Source organism: Crocodylus siamensis, chromosome 11, assembly GCF_052110815.1.
Source record: "Crocodylus siamensis isolate JL-2025a chromosome 11, ASM5211081v1, whole genome shotgun sequence".
Taxonomy (NCBI): Eukaryota; Metazoa; Chordata; order Crocodylia; family Crocodylidae; genus Crocodylus; species Crocodylus siamensis.
In genome coordinates, this window is record NC_143405.1 from 14,723,174 (window position 1) to 14,746,876 (window position 23,703).

At 44.7% G+C, this 23,703-nt stretch overlaps 1 long non-coding RNA gene across 1 annotated transcript in view; it reads right to left on the minus strand.

Annotated features, from left to right (window-relative positions):
* The window catches only part of LOC149855468 (uncharacterized), a 40,279-nt gene extending 16,928 nt beyond the window's left edge, over positions 1-23,351 (minus strand). Inside the window, exon 1 of the long non-coding RNA XR_016438564.1 lies at positions 23,123-23,351. This is a non-coding gene — a long non-coding RNA (uncharacterized LOC149855468). The remainder of the gene's footprint in view (positions 1-23,122) is intronic.
* Between the last annotated feature and the right edge of the window lie 352 nt (positions 23,352-23,703).

Sequence of the window (23,703 nt, forward strand, 5' to 3'; positions counted from 1 at the left end):
ATTCATACTACTCCCATGATGAATGATGCTGGATACTCCTGTTCATCTTTCCAATGTAATCTGCCGTATGGCATATGCAATCACTTACAATACATGTTTAATACCTTTCATAAGGATCCAATTATGAGCACCTACTGCAATGTATTAAGGCTAGGATTTTTAATGAAGATAAAGGGAATTAGGTGTCCTAAATTACTAATTTTCAATGTCATTTTGGCTTTTAACTCTCGTAAGTACCTCCACAAAGATTCATTGCAAGAGCCTTCAGCTCCCTTGAGCCTAATTCTGAGCTTACTTATCCCAGTAAAAATCAGGAATAACTCCATTAAATTAAAGATGGATTCTAGTAAAAGTTGAGAGCACTTTGCAGATTGCAAAGTTTGAGTATAGGCCAAAAAAGCCTATAAAGGTCAATAGAAACAGCTACATGTGCCAGCTAAGGAAGGAAAGAATAACTCTACTACTTGTCTTCCAGAGGAGAAACAACTCAGAAAGATTTCTTTTCTGTCACTTATGATACAGGCTTATTTTGGAATGTGAACCTTTGTCCTGGATTTCTTGTTGTTGAGGTCATCCTTCAAAATCACCTTCAGAATCAAGCTTCCCACATAGGGTTCTGTAGACACTGCTCTTACACACCCACACACCCCAAAAACAATTTAAAAGAAAACTGAATTCCGTCTTTCCAGCAATGGAATTGAATTGAGATAAATGAGACAATTAATGTATCATAGACATATGACATATTCTTGAAAACTCTGTGGAATGGTAATAGGTACAGATTTCTGGGTATTGGTTTAAATACTGTCAGGTTTTCCCTTGAGGCAACCGCCTTTATATGCCGGATGTGAGGCAAAGTTCTGTCCTCTTTTGCAATGAGGGTAAACTATATCAAGCTGTTAGCACTGGATAGGGAAGTCATTTGCAATAAAAATCAAATATAAAGAAGAGAGCCAGAAGTCACGAGGTCATTGTACACCAAACAACCTCAATGCTTGCTACGTATTGAGCTGTACTCATTCACATCTAGCAGAAAAAAGGAAACCAGATTATTTTTATTTAGTCTTGTGGTGTACTGTAAATAATTTAGCAATAACCAGTTGTGAGTTAAATATCCTTTTCCAGTTAACTGTGTTCTTTTAAATTTTGTTTTTAAATGGGATATTTCAAAAAGGCTTTTAGGTGCAAATCTGACTTTGACAGCATTTGGCTTGGCAACTGCCCTATCAGTTAAACTACCTCAATTCATCTAACTAAGGCAGGGCTGGATACAGGGAGCTGCACAAGACACCACAACAAGGGAGCTGAATACATGAGGACCTGAGGGCCCTGGGCCCCCTTTGGAAGAGGGCCTTTACCTGAAATGCATAAAACTTTCCACATGTCCATTATCTTAACCCCCTCAGCCCCCAGAAAAAATAAAAGTCGGTGCCTATGTACAGCACAGAGTCCAGGCTCATGGGGGCTCTTTGTTTGGCAGTACATAGGGCAGATAAAAGGGTGGGGTGGAACAGACTGAAGATGCTTGTTGGAGCCAGAGACCAGGGCCAGAAATGCTACCATGTTGCTGTACTGAAGTAGCTATTGGAAAACGGTCAGGAGCAATCATTCCTTTACTCCCTCAGCAACTGAGCTGAGTGACAATAAGTCCCTGAATTTGGTTAATCAGGAACAGCACTCTTTACTGTATGCCTAGCCACAATATAGTTTCATTCCCCTCAGGTTTTATTTCAGACAAAAAAAACAGTATTTTGCCATTACTAAGGACAGATAAAATCTGTATCCAAGTGGCTGGGGCAGGGATACAGCTGGGTGGAAGCACAGAGCATGGGGCTGGGGCTGGCAGCAGTGCGGAGCCTGCACCCAGAGGGGCAGCGGCAGCATGGAGCTCATCTGGCAGCGTGTGGATGTGAGGGAGGGTGGGGGGTGTAGGAACCCCTCACAAACCACCCCCATGACGCGCAGTCCCGGCAGGTGATGGCAGCAGTAGATGGGGTGCTCAGGGCACAGGTGGCCAGTGGGCCATGGCTCTGGCCAACACTGCACATTGCAATGAGGGCTGCAGCCTCCCTGGGGCCATCTGTATCACTGGCATTCCCTGCCATGCATGCACAGCCCCTGCGCTCGCTGGGCATAGGAGGAAAGCCTCAGGCACTGGAGCCAGCTGCCTCCTCCACTGTGCAGCATGGGATGGAAGCCTCAGGCACCTTCCCCTGGGAGGTGAGGAGAGACTTCTGGTGGCAAAGGTCATGGGTTAGGGGTGGGACTTTAAGTCCAAAGAGGGCAACAAGGGGGAGGGGCTCCTGTCAAGGAGCGGGGCTATCCATGCAGCCCTCAATGGCTCACGAGAACTCATTAAGTGGCCCTCCACCCAAAATAATTGCCCACTCTGCTCTAGAGATTGACCAATTTCAAAGACTTCAGGCCCTGTTTTCGACTGGTATAATTGCCCCAATAGGTCTGATGCATTAGCTATAGCTTGTTAAAAAATATGAGTGTTTTATATTAGCTAAATATCATAAAAGAACAGGAACAGGCCTCTGCAGATTCTATCAGGATCATTACACATTAGGCGCCAATAGACATGCAGCTCCCTGCTGTAACTCATGGCACTATGCAGAAAGTGCCATGAGTTACAGTGACCCCTCACTCTCCCCAAACCAACAGACATTCACTATTTGGTCATTGGGTTGGGGGGAGGATCGAGCTCCCCACCCCCGGTTGCATTTCCATATTGGACTTTGGAAATGCATCCACAAAACCAAGTGTCAAGAGGCAGTAAAACATAGAGGAATAATTTTAAACTCCCTAAAATGTTTACGTCTGAGTTCCAGATGACAGCATTGCTGGATGCTTGCCTAAGTAGAATAAGAAGACATTCCTTTTTTCAGAAAGGAAAATAAAATTCTTGGAGCCAGTTGCTTACCCTGCTGCCCAGTTGTTTTGCAATTGTGCAAGAGTATGTAATCCATTGGAAAGCTGACCTGAATGTGCAGCTGGGGTCCCACTGGTTTAAGGGAAGTCCAAAGAAGCATAAAGTTGATTGTTAGTCAAGTGTGCATCCAGTCACAAGAAGGGCCATATTTTTCAGTTGCTCAGAGTATGTAAATGCATCAGAAAGCTGGCCAGAGTGTGCAGCTTAGGTTTCACTGCATTACAGGAAGTCCAAAGGAGCATAAAGCTGACTATTAACCAGGCGTGCAGCCAAAAACAAGACGGGGCTTGTCCAGGGTACGTTCTGCTCTTGTGAACCTGTACCAGTGGAGATTGCCCTAGGAAGTTCTTCCAGGATGGCATAACTTGGCCATATTGTGTGGATGTCGGTTGCTCTAAGTTACAGGGGAGCTGAACTCACTCCCTGGTTCTGAGGAGTAAAAAGGATCCTTACAATGGCCTAGCCATGAAAATCAAACATTGCACCCCGGTATCTGATCATTCAGTGAATCTGATTTTGTTCCCGTTAGCAAAAGTCTCTCTAACTACTGTATAGGCTGGAACTGCTTTTTAAGCACGCTCTAGCACAGAAGCAAACTTATCCTAGCTCCACATTGTGAGTAAAATCTTCAAACAAAACAGGCTCTGTCTACATTTCCAAGAGACAAAGATGGAGTAAATGGATTGGATTTCTCCTGAAAAAGAAGGAAAACTGACACACAAAAAATTCTCCCAGAGTTTTAAAGAAGTAGATGCATTCTGCCCGTGGACACAAAGCCAAACTCGGATCTTGATTACAACAACAAGACTCTAGATTTACAGCAGTATAAACAAAAGCAGGATCCAGCCCACAACATGTATACTCCAAAGCCAGCTGGTCCTCAGGAGAAATAAAAAACATCATCACACAAGCTGCAGTTTCTTTCTTCCTGCAAACACAGGCATGGCAATTGATGGCCCCCTGAGGCAGAGGCAAGCAGCAAAGTAGGAACAACATACATCTATGAAATATGTTCAGGACAGCAGTTTCAAGCAATGCATTTCTGGGCCTTTGTTTTTTTAGTTCTACTTGTATGAGTCAAAGATATTAAGAACATCATGCTCAACACTAGGGGCACTTTTACATATGCTCTGGGGATGGTGGGGGCCATGCTTTAATTAGAGAGGCTCTGAGAGGCACTCTAATTAAAGCAGCACCGCATCTCCTGTATCAGCATCCCATGCTTAAAAATGGCAGTGGGGGTGCTTGACTAAAGCTCATTCAAGGAACTTTAGTTCAAGTGCCCCCACCACCATTTTTAAGCATGGGGACACTGATACACAAGATGCAGGAGGCTGCTGGAGATTGGCAATTGCCACCATCTGGCAGACTTTATTAATCCATTCTGCTCTAACGCAGTGGAATTCCAGCAGAGCGGAGCAGCCTCCATCCTTGTGTATAGGCACCCTAGGAGTCAGGCATGCATGAGCTTTAATCCAGATAGTAGACAACTGTTGTCCCTCTGGATCACGGTGTATGCATAAGGACTCTAGTCAGGTGCCTGATGAATCTGCCTATGCAGAGTCCTGCACCCATCACAACAAGTCGTTCAATGCATACGCCTAGGCAAGAGTATGGAGGAGTGGAAGCTGCTCAAGATCTACCATCCACTGAAACAGAATCCAAAAGCTAGACTGAGTCCAGATATTCAGTGCCTCAATGGTTGTAGCTTCTGCCAGAGAGCAACAGATAAGAACTGCTGCTAACTGCCTAATGCCTCATCCAAATACAGGCACGGCAACTGCGGCTACCAGTTCTTCAGGGGGAGAAGAGTGTCTTCTTGTGGATTATTTGCATGGCCCCAGGGGATGTGAGACTTCTGTGTTCCACCACAATAGTAACAACAACCGTCAATTAGGAGTAATGTAAGAACTCATCAATAAATGCTCACAGCTGGAAACAAGCCTAGATCGGAACCACCAACTTTGGATCGCAAGATGATCTTTTTTTCCAGTCCCAAAGGACAGAATGAACTAAAGTGAAATTTTGCATGGAGATGTCCCTATGAATCTGGCAAATTTGGCTCTGAAATTTGTGTCCTGGGTTTGCCTGGCATTGTTTTAAATGAAAAACATAAAAATAAGCCATTTCTTTGGCAGGTGTAGTCAGCAAAGTCCAAAGGAACGATGCCAATTTACATTTGCTGAGAATATGACCTTATCTCTCTTATGCACTAGTATTCACTCAGAATTATGTGAGTCATAAGGGGACTTGCATGAACAGAATATAAACATTTGCAAAAGAAACAGTAAAGAAAGAAACCTGAAATTCACTCCTCAGGGCAAGAGGTGAAAAATTTGGTAACATGAAGTTCAGAAGTTTGCTAAGAGATTTAGTAAAAAGATTTTAAGGGAAACATGATTCCTCAGCAAGTTGATTTGCTTTTGCTTCTAGCAATACCTACATCTCCAGGTACAAAGGAAATCAGTTTGGTCTTTGCTGTGTAATTCTTTGAAAGCTCAGATCAGTTGGACAGAACGAACAGATGCAACCACATCACTTCTGTTGTCAGCCTAAAAAGGGATACAGTGAACAGTCTTCTATTTTATCGAAGTCTGAGTGAAACACTGGGAGTCTCTGAAATTCAAAAATGATGAACATGGTGTTACTTTTAAAGACAAAGCCAGAGTGATCATGACACCCGTAAGCCTCTTTGGCTTTTCTCTTGTTAATATTTATGAACGGTCATCTAGGCGATGTTTATACAATATCGTCTGCAGGGACCACCTGAGAACAGGAATCCACTGTGTCAGACATTGTAATGCATCAGTAAGAGGCTAATAATCCAAACAACATAGCATTAGTAGTTCTCACCAGCTATGGTGTAACTATACTGCTTCCAGTTTGTGAGCTACCATATGCAGAGCAGACAGTGGCGTGCCTCCACATGGCTGCAGTCCATCTCAGCACAGTACTGTCTTACTCTGTATAAACATAGCCTACGTGACTTGCTCCAAATCACTGAGTAGATCTCTGGAAGAGCTAGCAGTTAGAAATAATCTAAATCCCAGTTTAGTACCTCAACCATAGGATCAACCTTCTTCTCCAGATCTGCAGATACCTGCAGATGTGCCAGAAGCAGACTCAATCAAGTCTGCTGGAGTGTGCTAAATAGTGCACTCCAGCCAGCCTCCACAGATCTAGTCCGACCCCCTGCCACGGCAGGAAAGAGTACTGGGGTCAAACGACCCCAGCAAGGTGTTCATCTAACCTCCTCTTAAAAACCCCCAGGGTAGGAGCCTGCATCACTTCTCTTGGAAGTTGGTTCCAGACCCTAGCCGCCCTGACCATGAAGTAGCGCCTCCTGATATCTAGCCTAAACCTACCCTCTGCCAACTTGTGACCGTTATTCCTGGTCACTCCTGGCGGTGCTCGGGGGAACAGGGACTTCCCCAGTGCCTGCTGATCCCCCCAACTAGTTTATAACAGGCCGCAAGATCACCCCTCAGCCTTCCCTTGTGGAGGCTGAACAGGTTCAGGTCCCATAGCCTCTCCTTATAGGGCCTGCCCTGTTGTTTTCTGATCGTACGAGTGTTCATCTTGGAGTCAATGATGACCCCAAGATCCTTTTCCGCCTCCGTGCTGACAAGAGGGGAGTTCCCCAGCCGGTAGGTATGGTGCCGGTTGTTCCTCCCCAGGTGCATCACCTTGCACTTGTCTGTGTTGAAACCCAACCTATTCTCATCCGCCCACCCTTGTAACCTGTCTAGCTCTGATTGTATCCTGTTGCTTCCTTCTAGTGTGCCCACGTCCCCCCACATCTTAGTGTCATCAGCAAATTTGAACAGCGTGCTTTTTACCCCCTCGTCCAAATCACTGATGAAGATGTTGAACAGTGCAGGCCCGAGGACCGAGCCCTGCGGGACCCCACTGCCCACGTCCTTCCAGGTTGAGAAGGACCCATCCGCTACCACCCTCTGGGTGCGGCCCTCCAGCCAGTTGGCGACCCATTTGACTATGTGGGTGTCGACACCACAGCCCCCCAGTTTCTTAATGAGAACAGGGTGAGAGACAGTGTCAAAAGCCTTCCGGAAGTCCAAGAAGACTATGTCCACTGCTACCCCTGCATCTAATGATGTGGTGATCTGATTGTAAAAGGACACCAGGTTGGTCTGACAGGACCTGCCACTGATGAACCCATGCTGGTTGCCCCTAAGCATGCAGTCCCCTGCTGGCCCCTCCTGGATGTGTGCCAGCATAATTTTCTCGAACAGCTTGCCTAGGATCGAGGTAAGACTAACTGGCCTATAGTTTCCTGGGTCATCCCTCCTCCCTTTTTTGAAGATGGGAACCATGTTGGCCCTCTTCCAGTCCTCCGGTACCTCTCCAGGGCACCACGAGTGCTCAGAAAGCCATGACAGGGGACTTGCAATGACCTGTGCCAATTCCTTTAGAACTCTAGGGTGGAGATCATCCGGGCCGGCTGACTTGAATACGTCCAACCCCTCCAGAAGCTCCCTAACTAAATCCTCACAAACCCTTGGCTTAGGTGTGCCTCCCCCGGGGCCCAAGGGGGGCCCAGCAGGGAGGTGGCTGTCCTGGTCCCTACTTAGGAAGACGGAGACAAAGAAATCGTTAAACATGTTAGCTTTGTCGTCTGGTGTGACGACCAAGTTTCCCAACGTGTCCTGCAAGGGCCCCACATTACCCGGGACCTTCTTTTTACCCCCTATGTATTTAAAAAAGGACTTCTTATTCTCCTTAATCTGGGAAGCTAGTCCCAGTTCCATCTCCGCCTTGGCCTTCCTAACTACCCCCCTATATCCCCGAGCAACTGCAGAATAGTCCTCCCTGGAGATGACCCCTTCTTTCCATTGGGTGTAAGCCTCCTTTTTAGCAAGGAGACATTCCCGGATGCTTTTGGTGAGCCATGGAGGCTTGTGTGCTCTCCTGCTCCCTTTGATCCTCGTCGGGATTACCTTCCTTAGTTCAAGCATCCCCCGCTACCGTTTTGAAGCATGGGGATGCTGATACACAAGACACTGTGGATGCTTTAATTAGAGAGGCGCTTGGAGCCCCTCTAATTAAAGTGCCCCCCACCCCAACAGCACATATAAAAATGCCTTGTATTACCATGAGAATTGTAACCACTCAGTTTATCAGTTCCTATAGCCTGTAGCTGCCAAATGAGCTTCTGATACTTCATAAGAGAATCATATCAGCCTCACTCAGCAGCTGCCAAATGAGGGAACCCAATGGCTTCCAGATTCCCCGACCTGCCACTCTTGGGGCAAGGGGCTCCCTGGATACCCACTCCAAGGACAATCCTTTGACCAGGATTGCTACAGATCTTCCTTCATCTGAAGCCTAAATTCCATAGCAGTACACCTAACAAATAGGAAAACAGAAGTTTTCCAGCAGAACCTGAGCTCTGAATCAGCATTTTCCAGGGAAATTATGTATTACTGGAAAATTTTGGACAAGCTTCAAGTTCCCACTCCAAAATGACTGAATATTTACTGAATTCCTGCATTAATCAGTTGATTAGACAGAAGAATGTGTGCACAGACTTCTGATTAAGGCTGCTAAACATTTCCATAAAAACTTTCATGGAAAGTCTTGTGATAAGACATGAAAATAATTTAGGTTTATCATCAGATGTACTGTTGACTCAAGCCTTCTAATCAGTACATGTTAACCAGAACATACGTAACTACATGCTGTTCACTGCATAAAAAACGCAACTGTGCTGCTGCCAGACCACATTGTTGACATAGCAGTAGCAAGCTGTTAAAATGCCATGCATCTGCATCAAAGGTGACTGGGTCTGTGACTAGCAGTACAGTTATTGGAACTCAAATCTCAAGATTTATTGCCTCCTGACTGACTGTGCTGCTCTGTGTGTGCCTGCCAGGTGTTGTGAGGCTTCTAATCTTCTTCAGCTCTTGGAATTATGGGAGGCCTGTGAAATTTGCTTCCTGGCAGGTACTTGGGTGTGAGTGTCTCATGACCTGGGTGAAGGCCTGCTACTTTCTAGGGAGGAATTTGTCTTTCTTGTGTCATCTTTGTGGAAGCATCTGCCACAAGGTTGACAGGGGCTTCAGAGACTGTCAGAAGGCTGGAGTAGCTTGTGACTAGAAGTAGCACAACAGCAACAGCTGATGGGACCACATGCACCTGGAGATGTGCTTTTAATGCCAGCTCACCCCTATGCAAACTGCCACTTCTGACCATAAGCACACACTGGTGGGACCACATAGTAATGGAAATATGAATTGACTAGTAGCTAGCTGTAACCTCGTGCATACAGAAAACACATTCATCAAGCAGCATGAGGAGCCTGCCTCAGTATGTCAAGTATTTAGATGAGACCCAATAACATTCCAGATTCTTGTTACTTCCACTCTGTGGAAACTGATAACTGATAAGAGAATTATGGTTTTTCCAACAATGATTTTGTGGTTGAAAAATCTGGACTTGGGTCAATGGCTATTGCAATATAATTAATATTCTACTGTCACCTAGGTTTGTAAAATTTGTAAATATTCCTTGGAAGTCCCTGGAAGTGGGGCTTAAGGGGTTGGGGGCACAGATGGTGTTCTCCTTGATCCTCCCAGTTTTTGGGGTACGGGCTGAGGAGGGAGAGGAGGATTGAGGTAGCAAACCAAAGACTGTGGTGCTGGTGTCATCGTGAAGGCTTTGGCTTCCATGACCACAGTCCACTCTTTGGTGAAAGAGGCAGTGAGCTGCTGGGAAGGGATGGCCTCCACCTCTCTCTGCTGGGGAGGAGGCTCTTCTCAGCCAGACTGGCTGACCTGCTCCACCGGGCTTTAAACTAAACCTGCCAGGGGTGGGGAGACTACCGCCACTGCTGGCCTGCTGAGCAACCCTTGCAAAGTCAGCAGACCAAGGCACTTAAGGGAGCCCACCCCTGCCCCAGCCCTGGAATGATCTGTAGGCAAGGCAAGGGCCCCCAAGGGGACACCTGTCTGTCTGTACACAAATGTCAGGAGCTTGGGGAATAAACAAAAGGAACTTGTCCTCCTGCTTAACACAATATGTCATAGGGATAACAGAGTCCTGGTGAGACTCCACCCATGACTGGACCACACGTATAGATGGCTGTACCCTGTGCAGGAGAGATCATGTGGACAAAAGGGGTGGAGGTGTAGTTCTCTATGTCAAGGAAAGCTACGTGTCCTTGCAAACTGACATTGGCGGATGACTGGAGACCCTCTGGGTTAAAATTTGTGGGGAACACGGCACAGGGGACACAATGGTGGGAGTCTACTACAGACTTCCCACCCAAAGTCAAGAACTTGACCAGGAGTTCACCAGGGAATTGACTGAGGCCACATGCTCCTGGTGCATCATTGTCATGGAGACTTCAACTACCCAGACATCTCATGGGAAGACCACTTGGCCAAACTGAACGGTCACAAAGCTTTCTCACATGCGTGGATGAGCTCTATCTGACTCAAGAAGGCTATGGGCCGACAAGAGGCAAAGCACTTCTTCACCTGGTACTGGCAATGGGGGATGACCTAATCAGCAACCTAACGATCGAAGGGAAGCTGGGTGACAGTGACCATGAGCTGATCACCTTCACCATCTGCTGTAAAGCTGGCAAGTCAGTCAGCAATACTGAAGTCCTCGACTTCAGGAAAGCTGACTTTGACAAGATCAGGAGGCTTGTCAGTGAGGCCCTAAGGGACCATGACCCAAAAGGGAAGGGAGTCCAGGAAGAGTAGTTGCTCCTCAAGGGAGTGATCCTGGATGCACAAGAAAAGTCTATCCCATCTTGAAGGAAAGGCAACGAAAGGGCATAGCAGCCCCCTTGGCTCTGCAGGGAACTAGCAGACCTCCTGCATCTAAAAAGAAAGACATACGAAGGATGGAGGACTGGATCCACCTCCAAAGAGGAATACTTTGCACTGGTCCAGACAAGGTCGAACAGTCACAAACTCTTCCATGACAGTTTCAGGCTGGACATAGGAAAGAACTTCTTTACTGCCCAAGCCCCCAAGGTCTGTCAGTGACTGCCATTGGAGGTGGCTCAAGCACCTACTTTGAACACCTTCAAGAGACATTTAGATGTTTACCTTGCTGGGATCCTATGAACCCTGCTGACTTCCTGCCCTTGGGGCATGGAGCTGGACTCGAAGCTCTTCCGAGGTCCCTTCCAGCCCTAATGTTTATGAAATCCTGTAATAATTGTGGGGCTTGAATAGATAGGTTCCTAAATTGTGCAGGTCTGATCAATAGAATGTATGAATCCATCCTGATTCTATTTCATGCAAGAGAGTATATTAACAGGAGAGGTTCATAGTCCATCATAATGCAGGCATTCATTGACCACTATGGCCAATTTACAAACACCTACATCAACGCGCGCTGGCAGGATGCATGATGCCAGGCTGTCCTAGAGGTCTCACCTGCTAAACCATGAGCAAGCAAATACAATGTTCTCCACTAACTTTATAGTCACTGGAGTTTTCCTTATGTCCAGTCTGAAGTGATCTTTCTGTGAATATCAGTAATCTTAGACAGACACTTAGCTGGGATGGGTCACTTAGGGATAATCCTGCCTAGATGACCCTGTGAGGTCCCTTCTAGCCTATTTTCCCATGATCCTATGATTTCTTTGACTGTAAGTAATCTATTAGTAAGTGGTGTAATATCTGTCTGCCAGAATGCTCACAAACACTGAGTATACTTTGCAAAGCGAGTGAACACTCCCAGAATTTTTGGGGGTAGAAATTCAAACCAAAAATATTTCAGCTTCTCCCCACACTTTTGTCCCTTTCCAGTGACCCAAAAGGAAAAGAAAATAGACTAGACAGCAGAAAGAGAGGAAAAAGAAAGACTTTTCGGGGAGGTTGTTTCTTTCCCTTTATTTCTTTTGACCAAAAAAGTAAATTTTGGAGCCCTCCTCAAATTTGTATCAAGCCACATCAGGCTAGATTGTTTGTGGATTTCTTCTGACCCATTTACATTTTTGTCTATGAGACATCAACATCACATCCAAAATTTCCACTATGCTATTAACTTTCTGAAGCACTGACTTCCCTTACCATTTGTTCACATATGTTCTTCAGCCTTTGCTTAAACAGCTCCAAATAATCTGGAAACCAATACACAACATTTACTGGTGACATTAACAGCCAGTCTGCTGAGCTGAATTACAAACTTATGCCATGAGACCAGGAAAACATAAAATAAAACTGGTATAATATAGCTGAAAACCCTATGTTTTTTGGCTCTAGTCCTCCTTCCCTAAGCCTGGCATCAAATAATGAGCTCTTGTTACTGAACCCTAGAAAAGCTAACGAAGAAAAGTAAGTCTCATTTTAAAACTGAGATTATGCATCTGACCAAGGAAATCAAAAAAGAATCAACCTTTGCAGCAGGGATTTTCAAAGGTACCTAGAGACTAACTCCCTAAATCTCCTTTTCAAGTCCCAAACATATTAATTTTATCATACCTTGAGCCACAGCAAGTGATTTACTGCTTCCACGGAGCCTGTTAGGTCAGAGAATGAATATCAGTCAAGGGGATTTAGCTGTCCAGCCAGACCAGACACTAGAAAATTGTTCATGGCCATCAAGAGGCTCAAGTCAAGAGACGATTCATATATTTACACAATATTTTTCCAGTGGTAACGGCAGGAAAGGCGGATGAGGACTATATAGTACTGCATCAACTGCTTGGGATAAAATCCAGGGTTAAATAAGGGGCAATAAAATCCAGGTTTTGAGTGCATACCAGTGTTCCTAGATATTTTAATTTATACTAGCTAGTCTGACACACTTAAGGATATTTCATTGTTGTCTGCTGTGTTCTAGTTGATAGATAGTTTGGCCCAAATTCCATTTCACCTATAGATATCTGGGTGCATACAAATGTACAAACTTTCTGACAGTTTAGCCAATTTAACATTTTAAGTCGACTTAACTATCAGAGTGTACACATGTATGTGTAGCAGAGTTGACTTAAATGCAGCACAAGATAATACAGCTCCAAGATCTTCAGTCACATTAGTTAAGTGAACATAGCTCACAAGATGACTGCCACCGTGTCAAGGAACTGTACATGTGTATACATGACTTAAAATAAGGTGACTTAACTAAATTGACTTAAATTAAGTCAACTTAGTATGCGTGTATTCACTTTAGATGCTATTCAGTTGTCCAAAGCCCAGATCATCTCAAATGCATAAATAGCACCAATTGCCTCCACTCGACCTCAGAAAGTCTAACCATTCATCTTCCTCTTTCCTGCAAACGTGGTCTTACAACCAGACCAGACACTAGGCAAGGGTGAGAGCATCCTCCACCAATGTTCCCTCTAAGCTGTGGGCGTATACAGCCACGCACAATAAAATATCTTGCCGTGCAGTAACTTTTTAATATCGCACACCTGCTTGGAGAGCAGCTGGGCTGTAGCTTCCTATAAACTTTGAACACGGAGCACAGCAGAGGCATCAGGGCCAGCACAGGACACTTACTGGTAGTAAGCTCACTCCTCCGCTCCACTCCTCACTCTGGGCACACGGCGGCTCCTCCCTGAGGTGGGGGTGGGGCTGGGGGCTGGAGCTGGGGCAGAGCCGGGCACCATGCAGGCTCCATTGGCTCCAGGGAACTGCTCCACTCCCCAGCCCTGATGCCATGTGCCTCCTCACCCCCAAGGTGAGGCAGGGGTGGGGACAAGGGCTGGGGCTGGGAAGTCCTGAATGCAGATGGGGAAGTGCCCCCCTGCAAATGGCATTCAATGCTCTGGGATAAAGCAAGGAGGCAGGGATGCTGGTGGGATGCTGAGCTGATGGGGTGGGATGGTTTGGATTCTGGCCTTGCAGATCGGGTGCTCTGACATGATCTCGGAAGAAAAGAGGATAAAGTGAGTGAAACCTGATTCTCCTCCCACATGAGGCACTGGTGGAAATCGGGAAGGGGAGCTGCTCTGCATGGGGTTAGTGGTGCCAACCTGACTGAGCCAAAGGCAACCACGCTCTTGTCCCCCATGTGTAAGTGATTGTTGGGATGCACTGGGCTGTTTCCCTGTTGTTTCTTCATATGTTTACATCTTGTAGTCAGAAAAGTCCCATGTTTCCAGCATGTTGGATTTTGCAGGTGTTTTTCCTATATTGAGATCGTGTCATTCCCCCAAGTCCTGCCTGCCCGAACTTTCATTTCAGAAGGAAATGCAAACTTTTGCAACCTCAGAATATTTGAACGAATCTGCTCTTTAGCAGCCACCATTTGGATTGGTTTCCCATTTGATTTGTGTGTGTGTTGGTGAGAGATGCACATGATGGGATTTCCAACCTTATTCCTATTCTTTTGTTGTTGTTGTTTTTGTTGTTTTATTTTAAAAGGTGTAAATTTAACAGAGTAAAGCACTGCGAAGAACTATGAAACCAATTCAGGAACAGACCGAAGCAGCGCACTCACGAACCAAAGCAGCATGCTCACAGATCACTACACCTTAGAGGGAACATTGTCCTTTAGCCCCATTTAAAGCTGGCCATCCAAGAGAAAAATACTTGCATTAGAAGGCAAGAATGCAAATTAGAGGGGGAGCACTGTGGCCCAATGGGATGGGCACTGTCCATAGTGGCAGGGTGCCCTAGGTTCTGGGATTGCACGAATAATCCTAGTGAATCCCTCCCAAACATGCTCAGAGGACAAATCTGTTCAGGTAGATGGGAATAGGATCTAAAATCCAGGTAAGTGGCACATATTCATCTAGGAGGATCTAGGTGGCATTTAGCTCCTGAAGGTGAATCAGGATTTGGGCCTAAGAATCTCCAGCATATACACATCTCAGAAGATTGTCACAGGACTTCAGCCACGGAAGAATCACTAATGAGGAAGAACATAATTAAGTGATTTGATTTTGACATCAAAACTGGAGATCTCTGAAATTTTTGGCCAGAATATTTTTTTTCAGTAAAAGATGCTAATTTGTTCATGTCAGAAATGAAAGGAAATGAAGGAACCTCACCCCAACATTTAAATTCACTGAGTATAAAAAGATATTTCAGTTGTACTCAAAATGTTTAATTGATTTTTCTGAATCCCAAGCAAAAAGAAAAGGAAAAAAAAACAATTATTCTCATAGTTTTAATAAAAATAGAGTAATATGGCAGTTCAAGGAACGCATGTCATAATGACATTCAAGCTAGCAGTCTGACAGCAGTTCTATTTTAAATGTGTCAACGGTTGACGATATTATTTATGGTAGTACTATGAAGAAAAAGAGGCACATTTGCCAACTGACTGCAGAAATGTTGGACGAACAAAATGCACTACATTTCTTAAAATCTTAAATTCACCAGTTAATGACACAAGATGGTCAGAAAATGACAGTTGAATGTTGTTTCCACTCTTGCTTTATTTGTTTTCAGAACTTTTTTTAATTTTGCCAAAATTCTCAAAATTAAAACAAAGTGGGATCAGCTCTCTAATTTATCACATAAATAAAGGAGGAAATTGTATAAATAATCCAGTAAGGGGTTTCCCTTTATTTCAAAATTTCATCAAAATATTGACATTTTTCAAATTTTGAACCAACTCTACTTTGAAGCACGCTAAAAGGCCTCCCCATCCAAGTAAGAGATGTTAAAAAAAACTGTCATAAGGAAATCCGTGCCATGGTTAAAAGACAAGAGCGTATTGCAAAGTTAAGGGAAATTACCTCTGTCCTTTGTTTTCTTCTTGAATGAAGTGGAACAAATGGTTAAGTCTTCACAAATAGATTCATTAGGAATATTTGTGGATTTTGCAGAAAGGGTTTGAGAGATGACTGCCAGGTAAAGACAAACTCTCCACCCAAGCAGCAGCTACAATGTTTCAGACAAAATTAAAGCATAGTAACAACATCTCCAGTCTAAAGTTGGCAGACAGATGGATGTGGTGACCTACCTTGGGCCAGAAAGCTTTCAGTGAAAGAGAAGACACCAAGAAAGAGCTGGCCCACCAGGAATTTGCCTACTTTGGTGAGCTGCAGCAAGGACCTATGAAGCTGATAAATCACCTTGGGCCCATCTACATGTGAAACTAGCATAATTTGCAACGGAGATTATTGTTCCTGGGCACCACATCTTCACATGCACCCAGGACCACAGCATATTGAGTTGGGTTGGTGCAGCCTTGGCTGGCAGGGGGCTCCAGGGATCAGCCAACCAGCCCAGGTCTGCTCCCACCTGGCTCAACCTGCTGTGGAGGGGCTGGATGGGGCACAAGGGTGCTCCAGTACAGGGCTAGCTAGCAGGCAGCCCCCGCACTGAAGCACCCTTATGCCCCAGCCAGCCCCAGCAGCGTCTACACATGCATTACTGCACACTAAAGAACTCTGCCACAGGACAGGACTTGTATTTACAAGCACTAACCTGAGGTGGAGTTAATTAGTTTCCTGCAGCCTAATAGGGTCACATGTATAGATGTTGAGACTTTACGGAAAAGCTAATTAGGCAGCCCCACTGTAAGCATCTTATGTAGATGTGCCCCTTTAGAAGGAAAACAGAGGATCATAAGCAATAAAGTGATAATAAACCACCTGCATGTGGAACTAGGACCACTGAAGGCCTTGGGCATAACTAAACATTAACAACAGCCTTTTTCACAGAGGCATGGAAGAGATTTTTCTCAGTCAGATGATGTAAAGCCCACTATCTTCTCTCTGAAAAGTCTACTTGGCTCACAGCCCCATTGAGTAGCTGGGCAGATAAGCCAGAAGCTGAATCAAAGAAATCTGAGTTGTTCCAGCCTGAAGTAACTCACTCTATACACAGAGTGGGGGAAGGTGGGAAAGTTTCCTCGGGTGATATAAAGATTGTAGAGAAATAAATGCCTGGCTCTCAGATACTCACACATGTGAAGGGTTCCATAAGACTATATTCCCATTATACAAAATGTAATTTTTAGTTTGTCAGTATTGCAAAAATGCATCTTATTTGTGGACGTCAGAAGAGGAGAACATTGTTGTGGCCAGCATAATGTCATTTGCCATTTTCAGAATTGATAAAAGTCCCTTTTGACTTCTCCTTTCTCAGCCTACCTATGTTTCAAAACATTTTTCATGGTGGACACAGATGTTAGTGCTTGTAGGATGGATGTGCCATATCCCAGCCAGCCGTTTCTACAGAAACAACAGTTCTCACAGATCACTGAAAGAAGACACCTCCCTGTGGTCTAAATTGGACAAGGAAAATAAAACTCTGAGGAAGTTTGGCAGAGAATTTAATTATTTTGGGCTGATCACATGAAAAGACTATGGGCTTGTCCACAGTCTCGAGGTACCCTGCCCAGAGTTCCCACTGTAAAGTAGGCCCTCCCACTCATTCCTGCACTATGCAGGCCAACTCCAAAAATGACTCCAAGCAGTTTCTTTAGATTTGGGCTGTGTGCAAACCGAGGCTTTCTTTCTTAAGTGTGCATATTGGCTCACACTCAACGCTGTTCTGAAGTAGGTGCATTACTTCTGGTCTGGGATTAGCCCATGCATGACAGGGCACCCTTGACAGCTGTGGTCTTGGACGTAGCACAGAAACATGTAAAATGGTACGGGATTGACCAAGTAGCTCTGTTTTATACTCTACTAGGCCAAAGAGCAAACCTAAGATGCTTGAAGGAAGGGCTGGATTAAAAGAAATCAGTGGATGCAGCAGCTGCTTTTCATTTAGGATACATCGAAAGAAAAATTGATCTTTCTTAAGAAAGCAGATGACTGAAGCATGAGCAACTTTCGCCTGCCAGCAAGTATCACTAGTCAAAACAAAAACATAAGTGAGTCACATGTGGGTGGGTGGGTGGGTTCTGCAAGGTATTGCTCTTTCCTATTGTTTTGTGAAAGTTTGCACACCTGTGAAAAGAAGGCAGAAAATCAACAATGCAAAGAAGGACCAGGGCAGCTAAGAGAAAAGCCTCAACACTGACTCGGGCCAAGGCACTGAAGAGATCTGAGAGAGAGAGAGAGGTTTGAGGGGATTAAATGCTGGCTGAAGGAGTGATGTAAAGAAAAATCTGTCCCCTGTTGCTTGATTTTCTCTGTAAACTGCATCACAGGCACCTGGTTCCATCACCAATTTCTCATCTTTACAGAAACAGCCCTCAGGACTCTGCATCTGGTCTAACCACTGAGATCAAAGGATAACAATGATAACTCTCTGCTGACCAGCAATAGAAACAGCTACTGCCCAGCTGCTCACCCAATCCGTAGACACAAAGATGATACTGTAGAGATGAGCCCAATGGAGAAGAGGCTTGCACTACAAAAGGCTTGAGAGAGGACTTCAGGCTGCATCTCCTTCTCTTGAACTGACCTGGGCAAAACTACTACAGAAATTAATATGGTAGATTGAGGCCTCATCTCTGTAGGTTCAAGAATGTAAATGCCACTGGGGCAAGACTAGGGGAGAGAGAGGGCTGAGATGGATAGACAGACTTTGTATGTTTAAATATGTATGACAAGTATAATATTTGTAGAACATGCAGCTACTAGAGTACTGGACACTTACATTAACTGTAATCCCATTAAATAACCTAACAACTATATACTTATTAGGGCTGTGCAAAGCTTCGGTCGCTGATTCCATTTGGTGGAGATTCAGCCCGATTTGGTGGCTGAATCTCTGAATCCGAACTGAATCAGGAAACCCTTTAAATTTCTGCAAATTGATTTGGAGAGATTCAGAAAGATTCAATGATTCGGACATAGACATAGCTTTAAATATTTTTTCTAAATACCTCCAGGTACCAGGCACAGCTCGTGAATGCTGTGATGCTAGGGCAGATGGAGCATTCCACAGGAGTTCAGGGGGCTCCCCAGTGCACTCATCAGCAGACCTGGAAGTGGATCAGAAGCACTTCCAGTCCACTTCCAGGTCTGCTGGGCAGCACACCCGGGCTACCACTCCCGGCACGTCCCCCTGGTTCAGTGACTGGTGCCTCCTGGATCGGTCCCCCCATGGCTGATCACTGAGCCTGGGGGTTGTGGGGGGCTGGGGGACCAGCGGACCTCCCAGCGGATCTAAAAGTGGACCGGAAGTATTTCCAACCCACTTCCGGGTTTGCCACCAAGCACGCAGGGGGGCCCACCGCACTGCTGTGGGACGCTCCATGCGCCCCAGCATCACAACATTCACAGGGTGCTCCTGGTACCTCAACAGATGTAGAAAATACTTGTAAAGCTGTGTCTATATGTGAATCACTAATTCTCCAAATCAGCATCGAATCTTCAGATTCGGATTTGGCCGAATCGAATCAGGGACAGTGATCCAAATCAACAAATCAAATCACTGTCCCCAATTTGGGCTGAATCTGAATCAAATACGGCCCATTTTACACACCCCCAATACATATTAAGTGACTCTCTTAGTCTACACTGCTCTCTTTAGCAGGAGGACAGAGCAATGCCATAGCTCATTGCATTCTGGGCCCTGTAGACATCCTCAGCAGTCAGCTCACTGAGGCTCAAAGATCCAATTTGTGTAAACTGGCATAAACCTATTGATTTCCAGAGCTAGCAATTTTCACAATATGAGGATTTGGTTCCAAGGATTTGGTCCATGGTTTCTAAACAGACATTAAGCAGTACAGTGCACATGATCAAATCCTTGAGAAATCAATCTGTGTGTTGGTCACTCGACATTTTTAATGGACTAGCCACCTTAGTGCCTAAATGTAAACATTATGGGTTGCATCAGTTCTCTGAAGAACTTACTCTTTGCATTTCACACTGCAAAGATGGGACTGGTGCAGATTTGCAGTTTAAAACAGCTCCATTACCAAGTCAGTAGAGCTATCCTGATTTACACCACCTGTGAATCTGACTCTTTTCTTTGTAATATCTCACGTAATACCAGAACTCTAGGGTGAGTTGTTGCACACCACTTCCCTCCCTGAACTGCCCCAAGCACTCTTCCTTGCTTGTAAATTGTTTTCCATAATAGCTTAATATTAAAAAACGACAATGCAACTTGGTCATTGATCTTGATACAATCTTCCCAAGAAAGAAACCTACTGCTTGCAGCTGAACAAAAAAGGGGGAAAAAAGCAATTATAAAAGATGGTTGGATGAAACTCCAAATCTGTCAATAATCTTGATGAAGATGAATTTTGTTGGTGAAAGGCAAAGTTCCAGACTGTAGGGGAAAAAAGACTCTAAAACTATTAATTTCAATAGAAGTCAGGCTGCAAGTGTCATTCAAGCAAAGACATATCTGGGAGTGATATAAAGTGAAGGGGATGTCAATGGGCAAAAACTGAAAGAGAAGGGTAAACGGGACTGGAAATAGGCTGTTACCTTCAAAGAAATCTGCAGGCAACTAGCACTTCAGTGTGGACTGAGTTGATTTAAATTCCAGGCATTCATATCTGAAAACACTGGCCTGAATACTGGGTCTTAATCAACGTGCTGGACCAGGTCTTTGGGGAATTACGGGACAGGTACAGCATGCATCCATATAACTTACCATTAATCAGAATCCAGATCCTGCATCAATCTGGCACTGGGGGAAAATTAGCAGTGAGATCTGAGTTCTGTTCCTTGGGCCCATTTTTTTAAAAAAACTAAACATCAAGGATAGTTGTAATCCATATATTTAGCATGGTGTGAACCTCCTCATAGCTAATGCACAGACCTAAGCAAAGAAGTGTTCACTCTTCTTGCAAATGGAACCTGCTAAAGAGAAAAGCCCAGAAATTGGCATAGTTGTACTGAACTAGATCCTCAGTTGGTAAATATTGTTTTAGCTCCCTTGAAATTATGGCTGTTAACACCAGGAATTGGCCTAGTGACTTGTGGTGGTTCACCTGATTTATGCTCGTGCAATGGTGAGCAAAATCAGGCTGTAAAACTAGCAGGCAATGTCCTTTATGCATTCACTGATAAAAGATCTACCTCTGAGCAGCCGGATGCAGGTAAGCTCTTTACTGATCCCTACTGCTGCTCTGAAAAGGAACGAACTGAGAAAAGTCTGTTGCTGACACAATGTGTGTCCCTACAGAAGGGAGAGTCTGGGGACCTGAGCAGTTCCTCAAGCTACCAGTCAACACCCTATTGTGGTTCTCCATGCATAGAAGAGCAAATTAAAATGATTTCCTCACCCTCCTTCTGAACCACTGAATGGGTGGGGGAAGGAGCCGAAGGTGGTTCTCCTCTGACTGGAAACTAGAGGCAGTGACAATCTTTTTTTCCAGTGTTTGTACAGTACTTAGTACAACAGAGTGTGTGTCCTTGATTCCTGCAGTACAAATAATATGTGACATTAAGATGCCTCGGTGGAAACCACTGTATAAAGATTCTCAGACCTGAAGGCAAACGGCATTCTCCCCTGCACAGCAGGGGAGGATATTTTAATATTTTTGGACAGAGAGAGAGAGAAAAAGGCAGCGAATAAGCATAATTAATGTTCAATTATTAATTGAAGCATTAGCCTTTATATAACCACATGCAGTTTGAACTATGGTAAATTTGCCCCCTAACATCAGTCGGGTATGTTTTCTATCCCATGGCAGCAGGTGGTAGAAGAGAACAGCACAGTGAGCAGAGAGGATAACTCACCAGGAGAGTGACACCAAACAGACAAGCCTAAAGCCAGCACTGGCTACAGCCCCTGCCTCTTCCATGCAAAGGCACAAGGCAGCTCACACAGCTCCACCCTCTGCATACAGGCTGCAAGTGCAAAACTAGGAACGGTGCTACAGAAACAGAAATGAAAAAGCGAGAGATCTTTTGTTTCTTTCCCTGCAGCCTTGTTAAAGAACAGAGGTCTTCCAAGAACCAGTCCACGGGTCCCTAAAGCTAGCATGACAACTTGTTGTAGCACTAAGTGATACACGTTGCCAAGCTCTTGCTCAATAATGACTGGGAGGCTGGAAGAGAAAACACGCATCTATTATTCCCATCATGTCTGTAAATCAATATTTTCTTATAAATGCTGCTCCTTTTAACGTCACCAAGAAACTTTACTGGCAGGGTCAAATCTCACAAGTGTTACCCACATACCCACTCCAGTCCTTTCCTATCAATGAGATCCCCTGAATGAGAAAGAGACACAGCAACAAGGATGTGCGTCAGTGGTAAGGTTCATGGTACATCATAGCTGCAGAAGCAAAGTGCCATTGTTGCTTGCAGCTCAAGTCTGGCAGTCGCATGATGGTGAACAGCTCTCTGCATCTCTGCAAACCCACGCACTGTATCTAGCTGAGAATGATTCTGGCAACCATACTCCTGCTTACAAGAAAAGCAAATGGGATGAGGCAGTGAGGTTTGATGTTTGTGGACTGCAGGAGCCATTTGCACTAGGTATTCAAATGAGGTGGCTGAATAGAAGGCTTGTCTGTTAGTACGTCTCCTGAACTCCTAGATGAGCATCAGGCAGCTCTGAAGGGGGACCTGAAATGAGGAAGGATGTGGGTTGTGCCCTAATTTGCTTCTTTGTCATGGCTAGAACAGGCCTGGTTTCCTGCCCTTAACTGAGGAACTAGAAATAGCCATGGTTTACCACCCCCCGCAGCCCTCCCCAAAACCAAATCATTACTGGATGCCCACTGTGAAATACTGAGTTGGATTTGGAGAGAGTGCATATGTGGCACTTCCTGCAAATCAGGGCCTCTGAAGGTGTCTTAGACTTACACCCCAAAACAGAGGTATTAAATAAGCTTCCTTTTGAAAATATCAAGTATCAAGTCTGAAGATTACTGATGTCAAATATAGTTTCATAGTTTCTAGGGTCGGAAGGGACCTGAGCAGATCATCAGGTCTGACCCCCTGCCATGGCAGGAAAGAGTACTGGGGTCAAACAACCCCAGCAAGGTGTTTGTCCAGCCTCCTCTTAAAAACCCCCAGGGTAGGAGCCAGCACCACTTCTCTTGGAAGTTGGTTCCAGATCCTAGCCGCCCTGACTGTGAAGTAGCGCCTCCTGATATCTAGCTTGTATCTACCCTCTGCCAGCTTGTGACCATTATTTCTTGTCACTCCTGGTAGCACTCAGGGGAACAGGGACTCCTTTTAAGCTAACCCCTCCAGAGCAAAAAAGCTAAGTAAGATGCCAGATAAACACACAAAACACGTTTTTACAGTCTTACTGAACCAAAGCAGAAAATGAACTCCCATGCACCAGAAGGAGAGAGAGAAGAAAGGAAAAAACAAAGTACTGGTTCAGGTCAAGTTCAAATGTTTCATTTGACTGCGCAAACACATACCTTTTTAATTACATTCCGACTTCTTTAGTTGTGAAACACCATTTTGAATGAAAAAAAAATTTTCTGAAAAGCTTGAAATGAAACTCGTCAGCTTCCAAAGAAACAAATTCCCTTGTCCCACATGCAGAACTTGATGAATAGCTTTAGCTGATTCGCATTGAAAATCTGATCATCATATTTCACGCAGCTCTAATTAAAAACATCTCCACTGCTTAACTGAAAGAACTGCAGTCTGAGACATTTAACAAAACTCCTCTTTTCTCAAAAATGTCTCTCAGACATGTAATGGAAGTAGTTGGTCATAAAAAACAGAGTTATAAACAGTATAAGGGTCTCATCTTTTACTCAACCCGCCCCTCTTGTTTCTGATGATTATATCTCAAGCTCAATAGTTCACTGGGAATTCTTAGGGTAGAGAACAAGAAAGATTTTTTTTTGGTTTAGTTTTAATCCTTTTCAGGCCTTTTACATGCATGATAAAGCAGCAAAAAAAAAAAAAAAAGAATAAACCTGTTTGCCACTCTTTGTAACTGGCTTCAGTATCAAATGAACTGTTATCAGAGTAAGTCAGAGAGCTACCA